The sequence below is a fragment of the Urtica dioica genome, chromosome 9 (genome assembly GCF_054948205.1).
Source record: "Urtica dioica subsp. dioica isolate 48M chromosome 9, U.dioica_male_clone48M_v1_H2, whole genome shotgun sequence".
NCBI classification, from domain to species: domain Eukaryota; kingdom Viridiplantae; phylum Streptophyta; class Magnoliopsida; order Rosales; family Urticaceae; genus Urtica; species Urtica dioica.
In genome coordinates, this window is record NC_142764.1 from 7722563 (window position 1) to 7734748 (window position 12186).

General features: G+C 35.7%; 1 pseudogene; it reads left to right on the forward strand.

The window, feature by feature from the left end:
* Positions 1–334: 334 nt before the first annotated feature.
* LOC149384772 (tetrahydroberberine oxidase pseudogene) lies at positions 335–2159 on the forward strand (annotated as a pseudogene).
* The last annotated feature ends 10027 nt before the right edge of the window (positions 2160–12186 follow it).

Sequence of the window (12186 nt, forward strand, 5' to 3'; positions counted from 1 at the left end):
GAAGATAACTAAATGATAACCCCATCACTTTAACAATAAAATTGCTAAACTATATATATATATATATATATATATATATATATATATATTATAAAATTGGTAAACTATTATACCTAGTGTATATTGAAAGTCAAATATGAGGCGTTTACATTTTTTTTACGTTGTAGCCTTGCATGCAAATCGTTCATAATTTATGATCATTATTCTAACGCCAGATTTTGCCCATAACTATCTTAAATGTCGGGAAAGATGAAGATTCTACTATAACTATAGCACGCTTAATCCTTAGGCTAACATCGCAAACTACCATCCCAAAGTTATCAATTTAAAAATCATGCAGTCTTCATTGATCTCTTCAATATTTCCCTTTGTTCTTCTCTTCAATATTCTCTCGTCATCCTGGGTGAATTTAGCTCAAACACACCAAGAATTTCTTAAATGTGTATCTCGTCATCAATATTATTATTCAAACACAACATCCATTAACCCCAAACTCATCTACACTCCAAGAAACACCACTTCATATTTCGCCGTCCTAAACTATTCCATACAAAACCCTAGATTTGCTTCTCCGTGGATCCCAAAGCCCCTCGTGATCGTAACACCCTCACAAGTCTCGCACGTTCAAACCACGGTCATCTGTGCCAAGAGACACAACGTGCAGATCAGAATCCGGAGTGGGGGCCATGACTACGAGGGTCTCTCTCATTCGTCCAATGTCCCGTTTGTCATTCTGGACCTCCTTAACATCCGGTCTGTCGACGTTGACGTGGAAAACAAATTTGCATGGATTGAATCTGGTGCTACCCTTGGAGGGCTTTACTATAGAATCGCAGAGAAATCCTTAACCCTAGGCTTCCCGGCTGGGGTTTGCCATACCGTTGGAGTCGGAGGACACTTCAGTGGCGGAGGGTATGGACCATTGGCACGAAAATATGGTCTTGCTGCGGACCATGTCGTAGATGCTATTATCGTCGATGCAAAAGGACGGGTTCTAGACCGAAAATCCATGGGAGAGGACATGTTCTGGGCTATTCGCGGAGGAGGAGGAGCAAGCTTTGGAGTCATTCTTTCATGGAAAGTTCGGCTAGTCTCGGTCCCACCGACTGTGACTGTGTTCATCATCGAAAGGAACATGTCCCACAATGTTGCGCACCTCCTCCACCGCTGGCAACAAGTGGCACACAAAATACACGAAGACATTTTCATCAGGCCCTTCATCGAGGCTGTGAAATCGACCGACCCTCCTGGCGGAAAGACGATACGGGTTTTGTTCAACTCTTTCTTCCTTGGTGCAATCGCCCGTCTGATTCCATTAATGCGAGAAGGCTTCCCGGAGCTTGGTCTGAGAAGAGAAGACTGCATAGAAATGAGCTGGATTGAATCCGTTTTATATTTGGACGGATATGGAGGATATCCTTTTGAGAATCTCCTCAACAGAAGGACCAAACCGGGTCCGTCCTACAAAGCAAAGTCGGATTACGTGACGAAACCCATTTCAGAAAACGGGTTGAAGGCAATATGGGAGAAGCTATTTGAGATAGAGGTCGGAAGTGGAAACGTGATTATGAGCCCTTATGGTGGAAAAATGAACGAGATTTTGGAATCCGAGATTCCGTTTCCGCATAGAGCTGGGAACATCTTTAAGATTCATTACGCCATCTATTGGGAAAATGGAAATGTTACAGCAGCACGTATGGGTATTGGTTGGATAAGAAGACTTTACAGTTCCATGACTCCCTATGTCTCTAAAAACCCTAGATTGGCTTATTTGAACTATAGGGACCTTGATATTGGCACGAATAACGACAAGGGCACCACAAGTTATAAGAAGGCAAGCGTTTGGGGAACCAAATATTTCAAGAACAACTTTAATAGGTTGGTTCGTGTCAAGACCAAGGTTGATCCTACTGATTTCTTCAAGAACGAGCAAAGCATTCCGTCTCTTCATCCGTGTGGAAGAAAGAACGAAACTAATGCTTGAGAGATTATGCAATAGCATACCTAATTTCTTCATACCCGCTTTTTAGTTGTCTATTAATAAATGCTGATAAGTCATCGTCATGTAGCTGGATCATATATCTCTTACAGATATATTTACAAACTTATAGCATCATATATATATTTTGAACGAAATTCACCCTTGAATAGCATATATTTCTTCCCACACTTACAACTCGCATGACGATTATTTTAACTAGTTTCAGAACAGATTCAAGTAAACACCAGAAGGTAATAATTCCCAGCACATCATAATTCATATTTTAGATTTTTCATACATCTGACATCCTCCCTTGGTAAATCTTACATAGAGGTCATGATCATCACTAACACAAATTGTCTGAAAATAAATAATGTACTACGTAGATGTGATCCTAAATCCACAATAGAGATCATGGAAATTTATATGGAGTACATGCAAAGCGTAAATAGTATTAGCACACAAGGCAATATTGTTTAGAAAGTTTTTGGGACTGTTAATGTATTAAATAAATATGTTGGATCATTATTAATTAAGTTAAAATTGATGTGGTCTAATTCAGGATAAAATTTATAGGACTTAAAGACATATTTGTCATGATATTATTACGTTGGTATCAAGTGCCAATTCTAACTTGATAAGGGGTCAAATTAGCAATAAAAATAGTTATTTGTAATTGTTTGTTAGATATTAATAAAAAAAGTATGATCTTAAGTATCTTTTTTGTATCCTCATCAATTGAAATACTCCGGACTCAGACAAAATGCAATTGAAAGATCATTTTTATCGTGTGTATTCAATCCAATTAGATTTGGATATATTTTCACTATTTAGATCTTTGATTTTATTTCTCTTGAATTAAATTAGAATATAAAATTGTTGATATCAGATCAACCCAATTTAATTTTTTAGAATATTTTCAGTCGATACCGATGTCATATGAATTTTCTGAATCGTGGTTGATTTTGATATTTGCCACGACTATCTTCAATTTTATTTTGTTTCCCTAGTCTATGTTACAGAGTAATTAGCGACTGTCAAATAATAACTTTGGTTTGTTGTTTTGCGATTTTTGTTGTTCGGATATGCTTGCACGCTTTGGCAATTGTAGTTCGGAAATATACGCACTTAATTACTTTACTATTAGTATCAGTGTTTTAATGGATTTGAATTTGTATTTTTTTTTTCGGTGCGTGTATATGTATAATTGACATTTTTTTTTTCTGTTCATGAATTCGATCATGGGTAATATTAAAGCTTCACTTGTTAATTGGAAACAATTTTATATGTGATAATTCAGTGCTCATATACAGATCACATATAGATTGATTTATCTAGTGTACAATTCATATATAGTTTATATGCATGGTAATTGATAATTGATGTATACTAGTCTCCAGACTGCCCCCGCACGGCAAGAGACGTATAATTAATGAAAAAAAAATCAAAATTTTAAGTTTAAAATTCTATCTTTTATTTATTTATTATTTTTTTTACCTCCTTAACTTAATTTATTTATATTGTGTTCTTTTTTATATACATTTGTCTTACATTTAAACTTGAACTAACTTTTATTTTATTGAATAAATTTTTTTGGGTACTTTATCTATATATTTATTTTTATTTGCATATATATTTACAGATTTATTTTATTGCTTGAATATGAACTATATGGTTTTAAAACATATTAATTTGTTCTAACTGCACATTATAATTACTTTTTTTTTACTATTTTTTAAATAAATTATTAAATCAGTATGACTCACGATAAATTATATATATATATATACATATGATTCTTGTTACAACCCGTGAGCGACAGCTCGTCCACATCCAACTAGGGATGGCAATTTGATCCGTTACCCACGTTTCGGCCCGTTACTCGATTTTATCGGGTCGGGTAATACTCGTTCTTTTTAGATAAACGGGTACGGGTAACGGAATAGTCATCACATATCCGGTTACCCGGGACCCGACCCGTTAACTTTTAAATATTTAAAAATATAATAAATCATTATATGTTTACCTAATTAGATGACTCAATTTGCAATGAAGATCTTTTTTTGTATTTTTTTATTTATTTTGAATTTTAATGTTCTTTATATCGTAGTAGCACTTTGATATTATTCACCTAAAAATTAATATTTTTAAACTTTATATTGTTAATGGATTTTTATTTTGTAAACGGGTCTATCCGACCCGCTACCCTTTTTTAAAACCGGGTAAACGGGTAATGGGTCCAATATTTTTAACCCGCTTACCCGATAGGTATCCCCGTTACCCGACCCGTCTCAAAACCCGGGTAAATGGGTAAAAAATTATAACGGATACGGGTAACGGAATAGGTGTACCCGGCCTTACCCGTACCCGTTGCCATTCCTACGTGCCACGACTAATTTATTGTGATAGGAATGAGAAATAAAGATTGTGCTCATGAATATGTGATATTCAATAGAAAAGAGGAAACTTCATCTTCAAGGCAATCATTTCTCCTATAAATACCACACCTCATTCACAATGTGGAAATAAGTTTTTGAGTTGAGAACTTCTATCTCTACCTTGCCCCCCACCCCCCCTTCTCTCTCTCTCTCTCTCTCTCTCTCTCTCTCTCTCTCTCTCTCTCTCTCTTTTCTTCTTGCTCTTTTGTTTTGGCACCTAGGTCCTCATTAGACCTAGCGTTTTGTATTAGCTCTTTGGCTCTAAGACTAGTTCTTGAGTCATTGTGTTTAATAGTGGCCATACACTAAATCCTTTCTAAACTCGAATACTCTAGTGGTAGAAACTGTCGTGGTTGCTCGGATTCAGGAAGACACAAGGAGACAAGCTAAGTGGGGAGACGAGCGATTCAACCTTTCCAAAAGCTTCTCAACGCTCAAGCTTCAAACGAGGTTGGTACAGAGTGAAAACTCATTATAGTTTTTAATTTTAAATTACATATGCATGCACTTTGTCTAGGTAGTAAAATCGTTTTACATGTTTTAAATAATGTTTTATATTCCGCCGCTTGCTAGAAGCGATAAATTATTCTTAATCCTAGATCTATTCCAATAGTCAATTGTTGATGCGACATTGGAATTGTATTAGTGAATCCGATTCAAAATTAATGTTTTGGTTTGGAAGTTATATACTAATGTGGTTTGTGTAGCGATTAAAAGTCCCAATATTCACAAATCTCATGGTGTGGCCGAGTGGTCGGATTTTCGTATTCGAGACCGTGTATGTGAATTCGAGATTGATTTTGAGTCTTGTTGATTTGCAACATGTTTGCATAAAAGACGAGGTGTTATGGACGGTGGCTGCCACGTGTGATAGAGAGTCGGTGAAAGGAGAAGAAGAAGAAATAGGCGTTTAAACTCATGAGTATACGTTCGATCGCCACGCGTTTAGTTCATCTTGTGTTCGTTGTTGTGCTCATGTTTCAATTACACAATTTTGGGTTATGCCTTGCTTGATTTTTGGAACCCCCATCCTAGTTATGATTGTTAAATTGGAAATTCTAAAGTTATGATTTTCATGTTTAACGATATGCTTGTGTGATACATCTAGAATTTGTTTAAAGTTGATAAATTCTTGATGTGATGTTTATAACTGTTTTGGTTAAGGAATTTATTTTGCGTACCGTGTTTTATGGTACAAGAGATTCCCAATCAGGAACCAAATTCTATAGAGAAGGAACAAGTCAAGTCATTAAGCACAACCTAGAATTTAGTATCTCTAGCAGCGAACCCGACTCTCTGCAAGTTCTGTTGAGTTTCGATTGACTAGTTAATATGTTAGCATAACTTAATCCACTCAGCAATCTGCAGTTATCCTTCTGTTAGATTCGGTAATCGCGCGAAGGAAAGTGTCGATACCAGAAAGTAGTAGCAGTTAGAGATCGAGGTAAGTTTAGAGACATAGGTCACCTACTTATCAAGGGAATACCATGCTTTACGTGCATTCTATGTTAGTAAACTAGAATGGGTGAGCCTTAAAGCTAACACACTAGTAAGAGTAAGGCTTCGGCCATTATTTCTCAAAAACGTAACTCGGGTTTTCTGGATAGGTTCAAACATAGACTTGTTAGAACACGGCATGTGCTATGTGATATAATCATCTATTTTTCTTGTCTGTAGCTCAACCCGTTGGAACGGAGTTACAAGAGATAATAGATCGACTCTTGGATTCGAATCAAGAGTAGAAGTATCGGGAGTCACATCCTAAGTCTTCTTCCTAAAACACTTAACGAGCACGAAAGGGAAACATTAATTTTTTTTGGGGGTTTATCTCGAGATGCTCTCTTGTGGTAGCATATATGTGTACTTTTAGTGCAACAAAGTACCCGAACCTTAACTAGAAAGTTATCGGTGGTACCAACAAGTCAATGACTTGTGTTTAGCGGGCTATGAGGGCTTGTATGGCGTTGAGTACTAAAAAATGGGAAGCCGCCCAGAGCGAACCCAACAGTAATGGGAAGCCACCTAGAGTGAACCCAAAAGAAATAGAAAGCCGCCTAGAGCAAACCCATCAGCCATGCTATGAGGGCATGTCTGCGTCAACACCAAGATGAAGATTGTACCACTAGTGAATCTCAAACAATCTTAACACACCAAGTCGCCATAAGACTGATGCTCGAAGTCTGAGGCTGACTTCTTGTCGTTCTAAAAGTCATAGCAGGGGATGTTGTATGACCTTGCAGGGCGGTAAGTACGTAGGTCGAGTGTGCACACACGTCAGCCATACTAGAGCTAGCATTAGATCTCTAGTTACAGCTATCGCTCTATTATGCATCATATGTGTTACTTTCACGTCACATTGCGTTAGTCGCTTTCAATACTAGATAGACTCCCGCTTACTGGGTCTTTCAACTCATAGTTTTATGACCTTTGGTAATGTAGATAAGGTGAAAGCTTCGATCTAGTAGAAGAAGTTGAAGATCGAAGTCGGGCACGTATTCCTTGACCTATGGGCTAGATGGGTCTCGCAAATCGGGGATAAACCTATTATGCTAACATTTGTAAACCTTTAATCGTAAATTTACACCCCAGAACTTATGTTCTTACATATGTATATTAAGGTACACTTTCATATATGAGTCGCTATAACGCTTAAGGTTCGCAAACTAAAATAGAAAAATTTTTCTGGATTTTTATGTACTAGTTTGATGTATATTTTCTTCGCATGATATCAATTATATAATTGATTGTAATATATTTGTTTCCCACCTTGATATATATGTATTTGTTTCCCACCTTGATGTATATGTATTTGTTATTAAGACTTGGCTGATATGGAAATTTGTTTCCCTTTTTCTCTTTTTCTCTCCCTTGGCCATGTGACATTATAGCTTATATGTTATAAATTTGTTTCCTCTTTTCTTTTTGGCAAATATCTTCATACATCAATGCAAAAAATAATTTCCCTCTTTCTTTTAATGATGGCCACGGTTTTCTTCATCTAGAACATGCTTCTATATGTTTCTTTATTTGTTCAAGACAATATAAGAAAAGCCCATGTAGAATTTTCACATAAAATTCCATAAAATGAAATTCAATCCTCAAAGCCCAAATATCATGCTTGGCCGTGTGGACTCAATTCACATTGTCATCATATGACAATGTACAAAATCTTATTTTGACATTTATATCATCTTATGTCCTTAATGGACAAAATTACCCTTCAGACAATTTTCGTAAAATTCGTCTAGTTCAACATTTGAACTTGTTTTGACTTAGCTACTAGTTTAACAAATCCTACTCTAAGGACTTGTGGTAGTGACCTCATGGATTCAAATGAACAAATCTTGAGCTAGCATACTTGGACACAAAAATTCACAAACCTTTTCCAAGTTCTAGCTTAATGTCAACTGACTCCACTTAAGAGTTGACACTAAAAATCTCTCGGTTCAAATGAATATATTTTCTACTCAAAATTCTACTTAATTGTGATGAGTGGATCCATTGAATATTATCTATGTTTACCCTTCATGAATATCATCAACTAGATGGGATTTATAAAATTACCATTTTACCCTTCTAATTTTTATTTCCTCAACTTCTTTGTCACTTGTGATTAAGTTAGAAACAATGTATTGACAAGGAGCTAAAAAGTCACATTGATTCATCCAAAAGAGTCATGACTCAATTTAGACACTGTCCAGTTCATTTATTCACATTCCAAGAAACAAAGCATGAGGTGATATGCATTGCATTTCAGCAATCTTGTACATGAATTCCATATCTATGAGATCTTCACAAGTTGTTCATGACATCTTCATAACTTAGTACTTCATCAATAGGTCTTGTCTATATCACATAGTGAATCTAGAAGTCTGACTTTCTCAAATGAGAGTATGGAAGCTATGAAATGACATGTCTCATTTCAGGATTGAGGTAAACATGATGCAATTCATACATAGTGACTTTGAGACATAAGATGTTAAATGTTTTTTTTTCTTATACTGCCTCTAGAAGTGCACTGATCAATTCAGTACCTTCAGAAGATACCTAGGAAGAACTATAGAGTCTCCAACTCTCTATGTCTCATAACTAGACATCATAGGTTCTCCTAACAATCATACTGAGATCAATAGCCATTTGATCCTTAGATTGTGAATATACTGTTTTAAGCAAACCATGACGAGTTTGTTCATGTATATCTGTATTTGACTCTTCATTTATTGTTAGGTTTGTTTAAGGACTAAAGACTAAGGTTTATCATAAAGTTCAAACAAACGAGGAAGAATCAATGAAAGTTTCAACTCTTTATTAATTATTCAGTAGTTACAAGCAAGAGTCTTCGTGAGACTTTATTACATCGAATGTATATAAGTTATGACTACTATTCTTCTTGTGGGCACCAATGCCAACATTGACATGGTCAATAAGACCAAGCAACTTCATAAAAAAATTATTCACAAACACGAGCTCGTAAAGAGCCAAAATAGATTTCTAGATTTTAAAATTAACAATGCACGACCATAATTACCAAATCTATAATCAAAATCGAGACTCAATTCTAAAAATCAACTAACAGTGGAGCTCAGCTCAATAACACATTCCAAATCAATTAACATATTTCGGAATCGAACAATTTATCAACCCATAAATTCAAATAGAGCATAGCCCAACCTAAAATTCAGCATCACATATCCAAAACAACGAGTCTCGGAAAACAAAACCGAAACAAAATCCAACCCAACTACAGAATATAATATATATACAAATAAATCTATCTCCAAAGAAAAAACATAAATATATATAAGAAGCAGTACAAACGGACCGACCATAGAACCTTGTTCAATAAGTGGAACACTTTAGTTGTCCGCTTTCAGGTTGGGCAGTAAGGGTCGGAGAAGGGCAAACACTCATTCTTAAAAACAGAAACCATCGTCATCATGACTTGAAGCGGATTAAAAAGTATGCCATGCGGTAATGATTCCTCTGGCATTACGGCCTTTAGCACAACGATGTTGTCCATAGATCAAATTATTTCGTGGATTGGATTTCATTTTATTTAAGTTTCTTTCATTCTAAAAGGTGGAATCTAATAACAATGAATTCTTTTCTTCAATCAATTCACTAAAAACAAGAATACCGTTGGATATATTATCTAAAATGTTTATTCAGTCTATAAGCCTTTTACATATAAATATAAAACTAACCCAATATCGTAGGTTCAAATCCTATAGAGCGTAATTAGATTCTTCTTAAGTTGTGTTTACTCTTCGGAATGGAGTGGAAGGAGGGAAGAGGTTCTTGAACTAGGAAAAAGATCCAATGACTTCTCTCTTTATATATATATATATATATATATATATATATATATTACAGATTTTATTTGGAATGGAAACGACCATATGATTTATAAAGATTTTTCTTTATTCAATCTATTCAAGAAAATTTGTAAAAAGTGAAGTACGTAAATTTCATTAAAATTTCATATAAACATGAGGAAGTTTTTCTCTATTCAAGATTATTCTTTATTCTTGAACGAATCGGAGGGTGTTTTCGTAAAAGGTCTTCATTTTGTTCTTCCTCTTGTTCCAAATTTTTTATTAATCTGTATGATCACCGAGGAACTTTTTCTATGATTTCGTTGAGCTCAATAAAAGTTTTTGGAATTTTCTTACCTTTAGAATTCGTGTGAACAATTTCAAATATAAATTTTTTCTCTATAATATATACATATAAATCTATATACAAATAAAATCATAAATATATATAACACACTAGGAAAATTTAAGTCATTGGCGTCGGCTGAATTTTGGATGCGACTAGTCGCATCCAATATTCTGTCCGCCACAGCGCGGGAAAGACTATTGGATGCGACAAGTCGCATCTAAAACGTTCCCGCTTTTTTGTGGGAAATGAATTGGATGCGACAAGTAGCATCGAATAGTCTAATATCCCGCCAAGTTAAATATGGTAGAATAGTTTTTGACGTGATAATGGATGCAACTTGTTGCATCCATTTTGACCACTAGATGCGACTCTATGACTTTTGGATGCGACAAAAGTCGCATCCAAAAGTGTTATTTGTCCTAGTGATACACATTACAAATATATGCATATATATATATACACAATATATATATATACATATAAATATATATATATACACAATATATATATATACATATAAATATATATATATATATATATATAACCATACCGATTGAAATAAAATGTTTTTAAGTTACCGATGTATCATATTATTCAGTTTTTATATTTAATTATACTTATTTATTTGTATTAATTGTAACGGATCAGGTTAACGGATGTTACTCGGCCCGTTAAAGCCGGATAAGGAACGGATTAGCGGGTTTTGGGTATTAATGCTATTCCTGGCACTTTGGCATTCAAATCTCCGACATAGCGGTTTCATAAAAAATGGGAGAATGAGAGAGTGGGTCCACTCTTTTACTCAGCCCAAAAATTGAGCTTACATGTAAATGCGATACGAAGGATTACAAACATAAAAAATGAGAATTTGTTGCAACTAGCCAATCTTTTAGATTGGTTTAAGTTTTTAGCCAAAGTTTCATTTTATTAAGAAAATAGCCCACCATGCCGAAGTAAATTAATTAAGGATAAATTATAAGAATATCTCATGAACTCTAGGTCGAGTGACAAAGTTCACCCTCAACTTCATTTTTCCACAAAAATTACCTTAAATATTCGTTTTGCTTGACTTAGTCCCTTCAGTCAAGCTTTATCGGTTACCATCCATCGTTTAAGCACGATTACGTGACACCTCAGTTGAGGTTATAATTGTAATTTCAATGAAGTATTTTCATTAAATGAATACAATGAATATTTGCTAGTTCTACATTTATTTGTTTATTAAATGAATTAATATATGAATAAATATTAATTCAATCTGTAAATACATATATTGATGTATTTAACTTCGTCTTCTCTCTCTCTCTCTCTCTCTCTCTCTCTCTCTCTCGTTCTCGTCCCTTCTCTTCCACTTCTCCGACCGCCATTGCCGTCATCTAGATGATGAGGGTTTAGAGATACCCAGAGTTCTCGAACATACGATCAGAATCCAAAAAAAATCAGAGTCATTTCTCTTCACTAAAAAAGGATCTCGCGAAAATCGGGTTTGCTCCAAAATGGGGTCAGACGTGACGCATCCCGAGGAAAAGGCACCGAACCAGCGATTCCAGGTATTTTCGTGGAGAACCTGGATCTGGAGAGGGGGCGGGAAAGGACGATGAGTCTCACCGGGCCGGTTCAAATCCGACAAAGTATGACGCACGGATGGAAGACCAAGAAGCCCCACAAAGCTGGCTGGTCGTCGACGTCAGACTTGGTTCGTTCCTCGCCAAAGAAGGAGCACGCGATGGAGACGACGAGGGCTGACCCCCCTCCACTCCGGGATCTAGGACGAACCCGTGGAGCGCGTTGTGGCTGAGATAATGCTCGTCATCTTTAATGGCATTCAGGATGCTCTCTCTCTCTCTCTCCTCAATTTTTTGAAGAAGGGTTTTAAACAAGGTTTGAAATTCCGGGGATACCGGACGGAAATCAGTTCGGAAACCGTTTTTTTTTTCAAAGTCCCAGTACCGGTATGTATAAAACCGGAATTTTTCTTGGATTCCGAGGAAACCATTCCGGTTTCCGGTATTTTCCGAGGAATCCGTCCACTTTCCGTTTGTCTTTAAGAAAATTTTCACGCATTCCGACGGAAACTTACCGGTAAGTGGTCAAATACGGATA